The sequence below is a fragment of the Cavia porcellus genome, unplaced genomic scaffold (genome assembly GCF_034190915.1).
Source record: "Cavia porcellus strain 051 isolate PalLab524CR breed Dunkin Hartley unplaced genomic scaffold, mCavPor4.1 scaffold_29, whole genome shotgun sequence".
Taxonomy (NCBI): domain Eukaryota; kingdom Metazoa; phylum Chordata; class Mammalia; order Rodentia; family Caviidae; genus Cavia; species Cavia porcellus.
The window spans coordinates 12,481,798-12,497,045 of NW_026947512.1; the positions used below are offsets into that span (position 1 = coordinate 12,481,798).

At 36.2% G+C, this 15,248-nt stretch overlaps 1 long non-coding RNA gene across 4 annotated transcripts in view; it reads right to left on the bottom strand.

Moving 5' to 3' along the window:
- Positions 1-220: 220 nt before the first annotated feature.
- The window catches only part of LOC106028761 (uncharacterized), a 263,015-nt gene continuing 247,987 nt past the window's right edge, over positions 221-15,248 (bottom strand). For all 4 annotated transcript variants that reach the window (XR_010044598.1, XR_010044599.1, XR_002792478.2 and 1 more), the window contains one exon: positions 221-312. This is a non-coding gene — a long non-coding RNA (uncharacterized LOC106028761). The remainder of the gene's footprint in view (positions 313-15,248) is intronic.

Genomic DNA, 15,248 nt, shown 5'->3' on the forward strand with positions numbered 1-15,248 from the left:
GCCTGTGTAAGGCTTAGGGATATTTTCTTCTACCTTCTTATTTCAAGGCTGGAGGCATTTGTACCTATAAATAGAAGTTCTGAAATACTTTTGGATGGAATTTTTCAAGGTATCCAATTCTTTATAATCTCTTAACAGATTTAAGATAGGCCTTCTGCAGGCATTTTTTTCTGTTACTCAGTTGGTGGTATGGGAAGAAAAACTAAGTGGCTTACCTTCCTTACCAGTGTTTATGAGTAATCTTGTCATTTGATGAAAACTTGTTGGTGTCCTCATAGAAGAGGTTGTCCCCATACATTTCTCTTTTGTTTGCTATAATGATGAAAGAGAAAAGGCTGATTCATATAATTTCAAATTCTGATGACTTTCCGCATCTAATTATTGCATAAGAGCCCTTCTTTCCATCAGAAGGAAGAGCATATTCACTTGCAAGCGTTTATTTTCTATGTTGTCATCTGTTTGTGCTGCCATCAGGGAATCTGGGAGACCAGATTACAGAAAGGGCAGAAGTTCATTTGTCACAATGTGGGGACTGGAGACCGGAGGTGAAGGTTCTGACATCTGATGAAGGCCTTCCTTCTACACCCCCAAATGGTGGGAAGACAGAAAAGAAAGACAGGACACATCTACTTCCATGGGTCCTTGTTAGTGTGCTCTAATCCACTTATAAGAGTGACGCTTTCATCAACCCAATGCCTTCCCTTAGGATCTACTTTCCAACAGTGTTGTACTTTTTACACTCCTCTGCCAAAATTATTTTGGTATCTTGTTAACTACTATCTTTTTATTTATTTTATCAGCATTGGGGATTAAAACTCATGCCCACTGCATTGAGCTGTGCATGTCCCCAAACATTTTTATTTTTATTTTTCTGTCTCACTTTAGTTTCTCACCAAATTGCTAAGCTGCCTAAGCTAGGCTCATGCTTGCAGTTCTCCTGCCTCAGCCTTCTGGGAGCGAGAATTACAGGTGTGATAGCTTCTATTTGCCTCCAATCAATTCTAATCCTCTAGAAGTGTCGTTTCCGCTCCCAAGGATACTTGTCTTAGCCCCTTTTCACACAGCTAAGTCTGATATTCATTCATTTCTTTCTTTGGCTGAAATACAAGTTTCTTAAGGAGGTTTTCTCCAATATCCAAAGTAGGGTTCTCTGCTCTTTTAGCTCAGAGGATCATATGACAATATCATTTTATTTTGTTTTTATTATCCCTTTATCTCTCAGTGGCTTTCATTAAGTTAAGGACTTTGTAGATGTTTTGCAAACTTCTGTATCTTCCTAGAAATTGGCACCTGTAATTTTTTTAGTAGTAATTACTGAGTGGAGTAAACGAATGAGTAACGATCCACTCTGTCACCTCTACTGATTCCTTTTTGTTTTTCATGTGTCACCTGTGGTGGTATGTGTTGCAGTTTCGAACCAAAATGCTTCCCTAAAGATTCATAAGTTCAGAGGTGAGGCTTTTGGGAGGTGATTGGATCAGGAAGGTGTTATACTCATCAGTGGATTAATTCATTGATGAGTTCTTAGTTTATTATGTTATTAAAAGGAGGGAACTGGCTTGAAGAGGTGTGTCACTGGGGGTGTGCCAGGGAGAATGAGTCCCCTGCCTGTTTTCTCTCTTTTTTCTGCTTTCTGACTGCCATGGGATGAGCACTGATACTTTTCCCCAGTGTGCTCTTCCATCAAGATGCTTCGGCTTTGGAGTTAGCTGACTGTGGACTGAATCACCTGAACCTAATTAAGCCTCTCCTCTAAGTTGTGTTGGGTATGTACACTAGAAATGGCAAAGTAAATACATTTTTAATCTATAAAAAGATGTGTTAGAATGCCACTTGCTATTATTGTTGTTCTCACTAGATTTGGTCTGTTTTTTGTGGTAACCAATCTCTTTAGAAATATCCGTAACAGAATTCTCAGACGTTCAGATACTGGAAAAATTTATATTATCATGACTAATCAAAGATTTAAGAACATTTGAGTGAGGATTACATTACTGACATCCTCATGAAGGCTTTTAAATCATTTTAAGATTTTAAATCTCAGTTCAGATGACAGTAACAGTACTGTCTACCTAATATTAATTTGCCTTTAAAATAATTCCATTTTAAACCATGTCTTTATTCATATTATGGAATCCTCTTTTACTTTATTTTTGAGGCTAAAAAGTCATCTAAATTCCTTATCATTTATTTTATCATGGAAACAAAGAAGATTAAGTTAGAGGAACTATAAAATCAAGAAACCCTTTTATTTCCTGGGTATTCAAGCTACTTTTAGACACTCTCTATGTTATTGTTGATACATTGTGTCAATTTGAGAAGTTTAGAAGTTTAATTGAGGCAAAAAAATCAATAAGAGCTCGATTCTTGGTTACAAAAAATTTAATGAGGAAGCATTGAACTTGAACTATACCTTTAAACAGGTGTGACTAAAAGATATAAACCAATATTTCATCCAGAATAGTTGAGTATACTTTTTCTCAAGGGAATGTGAAATATTCTTCAGATAATGTTAGACCACAAAATAAATCTTAACAACTTTAAGAAGACTGAAATCATAGCAAGTATGTTCCTACTGCAGTGTTATGAAACTAGGAGCCAATAATGTATGGAAAACTAGAAAAATCACAAATAAGTAAATATTAACTTGAACAATAAAACATCAAAGTAGCTAAAAAAGAAGTTAAAAATATATGGAGAAAATAAAAATGAAAATGCAACATAAAATGTAAAGGATGCAGAAAAAGCAGTCTTTTGAAACAAATTTATGATAAAAATATCCACATTGAAAAGAAATATCTAAATAAACAACTTAAAGTTACATCTTGAGGGACTAGAGAAAGAAGAAAGGAAATCCAAAGTTAGGAAAAGACTAATAAAAGCCATAGTAGAAATAAATACGATATAAACTAGAAAAAATAATAGAAAATATCAACAAAATTAAGATTTGTAGTTTTCAAAAGACAAATCAACAGCAATTAGCTAGACTATGAAAAAAAGAGAAAAGACTCAGAAACAAAAGAGAAAACCTGAGCTAACATCTCTGAAATATAAAGAATGGTAAGAGATTACTATGAAAATCTGTAAGTCAAGTTGGAAAACAGAATAAATTAATTCCCAGAAATATTGAACCTACCAAGACTGACCATGTGTTGAAAATGTGAATGGATCAATCAAAAGACATTGATTCAGCGACAAAATATTCCTATCAAAGAAGAGTTCAGATCTGAGTACTTTCCTGGTAAATTCTGCCAAACATTTGAACATCTAAATATCATTCAATGTCAACCTCTTCAAAAGGCTGTGCAGGAGTAAATGACATACTCCAAACTAATTTCAAGAGGCCAACATTCCGGATATCAAAATTAACACTCTTAGGATAATATTCTAATGAACATAGATGTAACAATTCTCAACAAAGTACTATGAAATTTAATTTAACAATAAATTAAAAGTACCATTTTCTGCACTTAGTTATGTTTTATACCGGGGACACAATGATGTTTAATTGTGTGAATTAGTAAAAATGATATCCCACATTAACCAAACTAAGCTCAACTATATTATTAATTCAACAGATGCCAAAAAAGCACTTGACTAAATTCAACATCTTTTTAGAAGTTAAAAAAAATCTTTTCCAAAATTTGATAGAAGAGAGGGTAGCTTAAAACATGTAAAGGCCACATATATTGAACTCACAACTAACATCATTCTCAATGGCAAAAAGTTGAAAACTTTTCTTCTAGGATCAGTAATAAGAAAATGATACCCATTCTTATTTGTATTTAACATGGTATTGGAAGACTTAGAACAATTTGGCAAAAAGAAGCTGCAAAAGACATTCAAATAGAAAAGGGAGAATTTAAACTGTCTCCATTTTCAAATAACACAATCTATATATAGAAAAACTTAAAGGCTGCCTAAAAAGCTCTTAGCTAAATTCTGTACAATTGCTACATACAAAATCATTAAAAATAGGTAGTTTTTCTATATTTGGATAATGAATTTATGAAAAATCAATCAAAAATTACATTGAGGGGCTGGGGATTTAGCTCAGCTACATAAATACCTCCTTGCAAGTATGTGGTCATGAGTTTGATCATATACCAATAAAAAAGAAAAAGACAAAAAAAATTATATTGATTATAATAGTTAAAATTGCCTTGGAATCGATTTAACCAAGAAAATGAAAGATCTGCACACTGAAAGCTATAAAGCACAATACAAGAATGGGAGAAATCATGATTAAATAGAAACCTACGACATGTTCATGGGTTAGAAGAATCAATGTAGTTAAAATGTCCTTATTACCCAAAGCAATCTACAGATTCAATACGATCCTCATTAGAATTCCAATGACATTGTTCACAGAAATAGAAAATGCAATCTCATGGAAACACAAAGTGGAAATCACACTATCTAATTTCCAGTTACTCGACAAAGCTGTAAAAATTAAATCAGCATAAAACTGACATGCTGTTAAATGTATGACTCAAAGGAAAACAATCAACAGAATAAAGAATGTATGGAGTTGAAGAAAATGTTTGCATATTACATATCTTATGTAACTTCACACATGCTAGGGTAGAGATTACTAAAAAGATAAATGATAACAATTGCTAGTAAGGGTGTGTGAAACAGATGACCTTTGGACATTGTTGCTGGGAAAGTTAATGCAGCTTAAGAGAAAGCAATATGAGGCTTTCTCAAAAACTTAAACATATCATTCCTATATGCTGTGGCACTCCTACTAACGGGCATGTGCTCAAAGGAAATGAAAGCAGTATGTTGATGAGATACCTGCAGTCCATGCTGATTGCAGCATTGTTTACAGTAGCCAAAATACAGAGCCAATTGAAGCGTCCTTTGGCACATGGATGGAAAAAGAAAATGTGACATATATTCACAGTAGAATATTATTTAGTTTCAACAAAGAAGGAAATTTTGTCATTTGTGACCATGTTGGATGAACCTAGATGACATTATATGAAGTAAAATTAGCTAAATAAAAATAAATGCTGTATAATTTCACAGATATGTGGAACCTAAAATATTGGCCTCATAGAAGTAGTAAGTAGAATGAAGGCTACTTGGGGTTAATGGTGTGGGAAGACAGACAGATGCTGGTCAAAGGATACAAAATGCAGTTCAGAGATGAGTTCCAAGGATCTATTGTACAACATGATAATCATAGTTGCCATTTATTGAATACTTGAAAATTGCTCAAAGAATATGTTTTAAGTGTTCTAACAATAAAAGATTGAAATTATATAATGTTTGAAAAAGAATCTATTGAATACATATAATTTGCAAATTTTTGTGACATCAAATGAGAGTGATTGAGCTACAAGGACCCTGATCTTAAAGCGTATCCTAAATACACAGAAAAGTGTCACTGTTTATAGTTTCAGTACGTATTTGTTAAATGACAGGAGAAAAGAAAATGTATGCAAACCATAAATACTCTTTAATTGATTTTTTATTAAGAATATTGACTTTGTAACCAAAAAGAAGATGGAGAAGTGTGAGGAGGGAGGAGAAAAGAGAAGGAAGAGAAAGAGAAGAAAGAGAAGATGAAGAGAAAGAGGAAGAAAAGCAGGAAAAAGTGAAGAAGGAGAACAAAAGAGGAGCAGGAGGGGGAAGGAAAAGAAGAGGAACAGGCACAAAGAGAATAGGAAGGGGAAGTTGGTATTAGCGTAAAGCAGCATGTCATTGGAAGGCAACCCAAATGACACAAAAGAGGTGAATAAATCACCTGGAAATCTGCCACTGACGACAGTGTCTAATTGTCAGGGAAAAAATTTCCACGTGATGTGTATGACAAGACTTCTCCCATGGAAGCACACTGGATTGTTTCAGAGAAACATCTGTTTTCTTGTATTTCTCATGTCTTTGGATATTTTCTTGGCTTTTTAGGTCTGTCTAACACAGTCTGTCTGCAGTACAAGGGCTACTTTCCCATCAGGGATAAAATCATATGACTAGAGGAAATTTCCCTTCATGTTTTGCTTTGGCTATATTAGGGAAATCAAACAATAAATTCATTCTTTTCTCATAAGGACTCCAGAAAACGTGATTTTTAAAAAGATCTCCCTTACGATTGAAATGTGAGGCAAATGCAGAAAGAGGGGCTCCATCTATAACAATCCATCAAACACTACTTCGTAAATGTTTAGGGCAAGCTCAACTCAACACAAGAATCATGCAATTGTCACAAACAAAGGCTACATAAGCATGGTTCTGATCCCGAAAGACTTTGCTGTTTGGTTAAAGAGACAGAAAGTAGTTGGAAGGAATAAATAGAAGACCCTGAATATAAATTGAAGTAAGTATTTCCCTTTGTAAGTTTTTACAAAGAAGAGAGGTGAGCAAAGACTGGTAGACAGGATAGACTATAAGACAGAAACAGAGATAAAGGTGTGTAAGTGCATTGTGGGTGTGTGTGCTGGGGAAGGGGGTGGGAAAGGGAGATATTAAAACCCAGAGGCTCAGAAGTCTGCTATGGAACAAAACCTAAAAGAGACATCTGTGTCTGAAGCTTTGGGAATGTCCTCTCCCAATGACTCTATCATTCCACTATGTTACTTTCTTGGCACAATTGCCAATTGCTCTAAGTGCAGTCAGTTAATGAAGTACTCTAAGTTGCTGGAGAATGTGTCCTAAATACTGGAATAAGTTTAAAAAAGATAAATTCATTTTAGTTGCTGCCTGAGTTGGTTATAAAAAATACCAAGACCCAAAAATTAAAAATAAGATAAAATAAGAATAAGGTCATAGCCCTTCAGAAAGAAGTTATTCGAGTACCTTGGTTTGTTAAAGTTTACACAGTAGACCTCTAGAAAAAACCAGCAGCTTGTCAATTTTACTCTGGCTTCTTTTCAGGAATCTTGGAGAATTTTCCTTAAAGACAATATGCGACAGTAAATAAGTTTTAGAACAACTTAGTTACTGACACGTTTACTTAAACCATGTAGTGTCTTATTCTTTTCTCCTATTGTTTCCAGTCTGATTTGACAATGTTCATTGTTCTCTTTTCCACAGTAAGTGTGTTTTGTTTTGTTTTGGCAAGGGAGGAGGGCACTTTAGTCAAATGTGTTCAACTCTTTGAAAAAACGGACAAACACTATATTCAGAAAAAGGCAATGCTTTTCTTAGGATGAAAACAGTCTCTTCCTTGAATGTGCCAAAATCCTGCAACCTGATTAACTCTGCTGTGACCTAAGAACTAATTTAGTTTTTCTGTACCCCTTCATCTTCTTCCTTATCCCATTTTCTCTCTTTCTGGACCTTTCCCCAAGCACACCACGAGCATAGAATCTTTCATTGTGGGGCTTGATCATCATCTAGTTTCCTAGGAACTATTCTAGCTCTGTATTTTAACCTCAACTCTCCTTTCCAGCAAAATTACCTTCTGTGACCATCAAATGTAGCCATTACTTGAAAAAATATCTAATGATTTACTAGAAACATCCAATCACTTTAGATTAAAAAATTAACCTATGCTTAGAATTTAATGGCACTGGGTTGGTTGGAGACAGCTTTCCATCTTCCCTCCGTGGCTCCCTCCTTCATCTGCTCTGTCTTACAAGGAAGTTTTAGAATACTGGCTGGAAACTCTTCTGATGTCTTTTTCTTTTTCATTCTTTGTTTTGCAGTGTCAGGGATTGATCCCAGAGTCTCACACATCCTAGAAAGGAGCTTTATTAATGAACCACATTCAAATTCTTTTTCTATTTAATTAAACACCCAGAATGCATTAGCTACTGTTAAGTTCTGGAGTATAAAGATAAATGTACACATGTGGAACACATCCTGTACTAATAGGCCTCATAGTCCAGTCAGAGAAACATACACAGCAACCTGACTTCTGAAGGGCTGGAGGGGTAGTTTAGTGATAAAACATTTGCCCTGCATTCTTGGGGCTCTGAGTTTGATTGCTAGTGTGTCATAAACAAACAAAGAAGCAAGCAATCAAACAAACTCTATTCCTGGATTGTGTCTGGGTGTGACAGCAGTTTTAAAATTGTTAGTTAGGATGTAAACTAATAGAAATAACATGTTCCTAACAAAACTAAAAACTATATGCTCCATTTGGCCCAGCTATTAGAGTTGAAGACATTATATGACAGTAATACATATAACCATGTTTATAGCAGCATAATTCATAATAGCTAACCCTTGGAAGTGGTCTATATGCCCATCAACAGATGCATGGAAAAAGAAAATATGATGTCTACACAAAATGGAGTAATACTTTGCCAAAAGGAGGATAGACTTGAGTCATTCATTGGAAAATGAGTGCACCCTGAGATCATAATATTAAGTGAAATAAATGAGACATGCAAGCCTAGACATTACACAACATGAGAAGCCCAAAATATAAATACAGATCAAAATAAATAGGAAGATAGATCTTTTGTAAATGGGAAGGGGACCAAGCGATGGAGGAGCAGGGAGGGAGAGGACTGAAAAGGGATGAAAATTGTGATTATGTGGTCTACTGCTACGTCCCTTTCTTGGCCGAATTGTCCATTGATCTAAGTACCATTATTTCACTGCCCTAAATTTCTGAGTAATTTGTCTTTCTAAACACTGGAATAAGTTTAGGCACGATAAACTCATTTTAGTTAGTCCATAATTTGGTTACAAAAAGAATTAAGATCCAAAATATAAAGCAAAATAAAATAAAAAAATAAGGTTATGCCCCTTCAGGAGGAAGGAGATGTGTCATATATATACCAATTCCCTGTGAGGAATATGAACATTATGTAGTGCAAACATGTAGTAATAAAATACAAATATTGAAAACCAAACTTGCACTCTGGTGGTAAGGGAGAAAAGCCCTGCATCTTTTTTTTCCTGAGAAGACAAGCTATTGAGAAAGATAATTTTCTTTGCCTGTTTCACTGGAGAAGTGTTAAAAGACAATAGTGTAGCCACAATGACAAAAATGCTGGTTATGCTATTTGAAGCAGCAACACAGTTAACGAAAGTATCTCTCAAAAGCAGCCTCTTGCTGGGTCCCAAGACCAGTGTAATCAAGACCATTTTCACAAGGGCATTTGAGACCCAGAGGCTGGTTAGTCACGTGCTCCTGCAGACTGGTGTGGGTGACCCTCTTGGTGGTGAATGGTGGAGTGAGAGAGAGGAGGGCATAGGAAGTTGGGACCTTTTTGTGCCAGGCTTTCCCTGTGATCCTGTAAGAAGGAAAACGAACCACCCACCTCTCTCTGCCTCCCATAGGTTTTCTCCATCACATAGCTGAATACCACTTTGAATTCCTTTATTTCATAACACGTATCATGGAGGTTTGCATTATCAGTTAGATGCTGCTTGGTTATTTAATTGCTTTGGATATATTCATTGTATTTTCCAAACTGTAGAGAAAGGTACTATTCATAGACTTTTCTGATACTCACAACAGAAGTATATATGCAGGGCCTCTAACTAGGCCTTAGAGATGTACCTTGATTGATTTTGTAATGGCCTGTACCACGAAATAAGTAGGATTAGTTTTAGGATTGAAGGAAGACACAAAGACTAGGAAGAAGGTAATGATGGGTGCAACCCTCGGAGATTCACTTCCTGGATATAAGTACATGTTGCAGATTGCTTATGTCCTGTTGAAATTCCCATGTTATGAGATTGCAAAGGAAAGTAAAGCCTACTAAGGGAATCTGAGGAACAACAAGAATGATTTTCCAAATCCATAGTCCGATATCAAAGCATATTTTGAGCGCTTTCTGCTCAGCCCTTTGTCTTCATCGGCTCTGGAATCTATAATATTCTGCAGCAAACACGAGTCAGTGTGCTTCATTCATGCAGACACGGTAAGCTTCACTAGTGAGTGGAGCATGGTCTTCATTCATAAAAGTCTACAACAAACATGTGACTTAATGGAATTTCCTGGATGCATTTGAGACAGGAAATGAGAGCTTTAGCCTCTTTGATATTTTGTTTTTGTTTATGAGACTCTCCTGCTTCCACTACCAAAATCATGCAACTAGCCACCCAAGCAGGAGCTCCCATCTGGAGAAGAGCTATTGCTATGATTTTTCTTGAGAAATGTATCAAAGTTGAGGATGTGGCCATGTGAGAAAATATTCACTTTTTAATAAGAAATGAAAACATCACTGGATAGCGTTCTACAAATTATTTCTCATTTCCTAACCAACCATGGGGAGTGCAGTTAAGATACTCAGAGTGGTCTTTGCCAGGGCACAGCCAGGCTGAGGGCTACTCCACAATCTATGACATGCTGTGAGGCATTCTTTCATGGCACCCGCAGGCAGTTTCATTCAGCTGGGCAGATAAAATCTTAATCTCTGGCAAAATTTCCAAGAAGATGTCCTCTATAATAATAAAAAGATAGCACCTAACTGAGCGATTAGTATGTGCTGGCAGTGGACCTTGGCTTTATACCTCCTAATGATTTAATCTTCCTAGTGTCTCTAAAAGATAGTAATATCATCTTTATTCCATAAATGTGTAAATGGGGACAAAGACTGGGTAAGCATACAGAACGTAAGTAAAATGGATAGGCTTTAGACTCCAAAAGTGCTCAAATAAATGAAATATAAGAATATGTCTTGGGCTTCTAGAGGATGGAATCTAGACCTTCTTGAATCCATAGAATTTTGTGTAGCACTTAGCTTAAAGCAGTTTAAGAAATACATGCCTTGTGTATTGGCGAGATCACTAAGCACATGATGAATGGCGAAGGCCTTATCATCTCTTGTCTTCTCCTTCCTCTGGTAACATCAACACTTTGGATGGGAAGTTTAGGAGCTCATGCCAGGTCAGTGACAGTGAACCTCTGGCCTGCGTGCTGCAGTGTGGGAGCCAGGTCACTCCAGCATTGCCCCAGCAGCTGAGCATCCAGGAAAAGTGCTGGCACTTTTCCATAAGTGAGGTTTGCCCTTGATCTCTGTAAGACTCGCCATCACTGCCCTATGTGGTTTCAAAGCACTTTCTATTTTCTTTTCTGCAGTTCCTGCGCTACCAGAGACCAGAGAGTGTAAGGTGTGCAGCTTCCAAATTACAACCAAACTTACTGCCGTAGCTGCTTGCGTTAGGTACCTTTTAATGTGTGATCCCAGGAGTGTGCTCTGCTGGTGAGGGCCCCATTTTCATTTGTTTTCCTTTTCTTTTTACCTTTTCCACTTCTATGATTTTCTTTTTTCATACTGGGGAATGAACTCAGAATGTTTACATTGAGATACATCCTGATCTTATTTTTTAATATTTTATTTTGAGACAGTTGCTTGCTGAGTTGCTGAGTTGCCCAGGATCAAACTTGTGATCTCCCTGCCTCAGCTTCCTAGAGTGCTAAAATTACATGTGTGTAATTTCTCTTCCTTTCTCTTCATTTCTATTCTTTTCATCCCTTCCCTTCCCTTCCCTCCCCTCCCCTCCCCTCTCCTCTCTTTTCCTCTCCTCTCCTTTCCTCTCCTCTCTTTTCCTCTCCTCTCTCCACTTCCCTTGCTTTCCCTTTCCACTCAGTGTAGAGCCAAAGTTAGAATATAAGAAAAATGCCATCATAGCAGTATCAGTTTAAGTATAAAATCTGATTTAGTGGGTGTGTGATTCCCACACACAAAATCTCTAGGGCGCTGTCAAGTCACACACTAATGAACTCCAACCTTAATCTTAGCCCAAGTGAACTTAGTGTGAACCAAACTAGAAAGTCATCATTTAAACAATCTCTCGGGCTTACGGACTCTTGATATTTGACCAAGATTCCAGCACTTATTGTGAATAACTGAGAAAGTAAGTGTAGTCTAAGTAGACACAAACATGGTAACTAGACAGTCCTGCAGCATATGTGTCCTGGGTTTCTGAAATTGTCTGTGTCTTCATTTCCTGGATTACAAAATAAAGCCCACAATTAAAAAAAGAAACTAAACATTTTCTGTAAAATTTTGCTTGCTTTGGTCTCTGGATGGGAGAACACGCAGAAAATTCTACACATAATCAATATTGTTTCTAAAAATACTAAAAGAGTATAGTTGGATAGATGCTTCCTCTTACATTAGTTAAAATATTTGTCTTACGGGCTCTCATACTCTCTTAAGTGTGTTTAAGGTCCAGGCACTCAAGTCTTATAAATAGTCAAATAAAGGACATTTCGTAGTCTTCACTGTGCTTGACCTTTCTGTGGTGCTTGAGTCACTGAATGCTTCCTCCCGCCTTCTCAAGAACTTGCCTTCTGGGACACTGCTCCCTCTTGATTCTTCTCATAGCTCTCCAACATCACCCTTTTGACCCCATCACAAACTTGTCTCTGAAACAGGGTCAATCTCCAAAGTTCAGCTTTCTTCTTTTCTCTTCTTTCTTCCCAGATAATCTCTTCCAAGTCTAAAGCTTCTAGGGTCATCCTTATAATGATGGTTTCTACATATGGATCATCCACATCTTAGTCCTAAGCATCAGAAGTGAATATCTCTGTATGGTTGTGCCACAGAAATCTTAATCTTGTTAAGCCCTCTGGATGAATTCAGCTCCTTTCACCTGAATATTTATCTCATTTTTGTATTCCTCCTTTTGGTGGCAAACTAAGCCAAGGCAAGCCAAGCCAAGCCAAGCCAAGCCAAGCCAAACCAAACCAAACCAAACCAACCAAACCAAACCAAACCAAGGCAAGACCAGATCATTTAATCTAAAGATACATGCAAGAGAGACAAAAATTGTTTTTGAGTCCTTCTTTCTCCTCATATTCCTTGCCACTTAAAACTGTTCGTTCAGGATCACTATCATTGTCTTAGCTCAGGCCTTTCTTCTTTTTTTTTGTCTTTTTTTTTTTTTTTTTTTTTTTTTTATCGTTACCGGGGATCGAACTCATGACTGCCTGCCTGCTTGTAAGGCAGGCGCTTATGGCACTGAGCTAAATCCCCAGCCCCTTAGCTCAGGCCTTTATGGTCTCTTTTCTAAATTATTTTATCTACATTATCTTACCTAGATTATTTTACTAGATTACTCTAGTTTTCCAAGTGGGCTGACTAACAATCCCTCCCCTACTACTTCCTATTCTTTACACTGTGGCCAGCATACACTTTCTAAAATATAACGTTACTTATTGCATCAAAGTTGTCAAAGATTTTGTTATCATCCAGCTAACAAAGTCGATACTAAGTCAAATGATATCACCAAGGTTGCATTTTTCCTTTTATATTGCTGTTTCTTACTTTATTCCTGGAAAATATTTTCTTCCAGGTTCATCTCACATGGCAAACTTTTAGACATCCAGAGAAGGTACCACTTACAACTACAAGATTTGCAAATTTTAAGCTTCCAAAGGAATAAAAATCCAGACTTAATTTCCATAGTCAAGTCTTAGGAAATGTCTGCTAGGCTTAATCTGGGTAATGTGCCTTGAACGAATCACTTGTAGCTAGAGGGACACAACCTCCGACTGGGCAGCTTGAATTATCATGAAGCTGCTATGAAAAATAACCTATAGGAGATAACCAGGAGAAGGGAAATGAGGTTTACCAAAGAACATTAGAGTTACGTTATCATTTAAAGAGGGAAGAGGTGTCGGTCTTACAAAACCACACATGTACACTACCCATGGCATAGAAGTCTCATCACGGCCTCGAGAGCTCTCCGTCCTTCCATCACTTTCTCTCTGTGGGACTACTTGTAGTGAATGTATCAGTTTGCTTCAGCCCCTTGCATCTTTGCTAGTGCTATTTTCTGTGCCTGCAGTGCCTGGTTGGTTGAGTTTTATTCTTCCTTAAAATTTCAGATAAAATATCTTCTACAAGAGGCTGGCGCTGCCCCTCATCTCACTTCTTCCTTTGTTCACTATGATGGTATTTACTTGCACTATTATACATGTATCTTCTGCATTGCAAACACTTCTCTTTATACATCTGTTTAGCTCAATAGCTTGTGGAATTACAACTGGATCTTTAAATCACAGAATAGACACAGAGTAGGCATTCAACAAGTTTTATATTCATAAATGCTGAATAAAACAATCAGATTTTCAAGGATAGAAATATATGTAGGGCTTTTAATTTTTCTCGATGTCTGGATTGTCCTTAAAATTATGCCTCCATTTCTTCAATCTTCTCCCTAATGTAAGTACACACATTTGTGTTTCTGGAATAATTATTCAAAAATGAAAAGAGAGCCACTTCTAAGGAGGAATACATAGGAGTTGTCCTTTCTAGTTGTTCATATATACTATCCATGGAATATAATAATTTGATCATTGAAGTGCTTTTTTATTTTAGATAAATTCAGGAGTATATAGAAATCAGAAGGCTAAAGAGTATCTGAAAGGAAGACAAGGACCTCAGACTGAAAGGACAGAATGAAAGAGAATAATAACATTCCCAGTAATTTAACCTACACATTTCACTTTTGCTCGTCATTGGCTGTTTTTTTAGTGATAAGAAAATGATGAGTTAAATTCTATGATTGTACTCATCAGCTATGACTCTTCTTAAAATATATACAAGCAAATCTGATATTTCTTAGTAAAGTCAAATTTCCCCTAGAGAAGGCTGTTCTGGGGAAATGCATAGTAGTTGTAAGACTTGCTTCTCCCATCATTACTACTTACTCCCTTCTTAATCTCCTATAAAATGGAAAGCATTAATCTTGTTTTAACTTTCATCCTCAAAAGGCTGATTCTCAAATGAGATGTGCATGAAAGTATTTTGTAGTGTGTTAAGTACAATATTTACAACAGTGAATCATTAATATGAGAGAATAATTATACCTCTTCTACAGAATGATGTTAAGATAAATAGAAATGACTATTGTAAAAATTTTTATTATAGTGGTTTTTGCTTTTTTAAAACTGAAAATGGTGCTCTTTATTTATAGTTAGAAAATTGGGTATATGTGTACACATGTATCCATATAAGTACATATGCACGCCTATACTTTTTAAACTGGTACATAGTTGCAATACATAATAGTTACTTGTGTACAGTTGGTATATATATATATATATATATATATATATATATATCACATCTTAATTCATTTTTTAACTCTCCATCCCTTTCCCTCATTCCTCTCTCTTTCTTAGTCCCTTTCCCCTTTGAGAAAAATCTATCATGCTACTTCTTATCATTTATTTTTAATTTGCCCTCTGTTTATAATTTAGATTTCTCATATAAGAGAAACAATGTAATGTTTAAGCTTGTGTGTCTGATCTATTTCACTTAAAATTCTGGCTCTAAAATACTTCTCAGAAATTGGATTTTTAAGGTGCAATAATAAGGCTATGA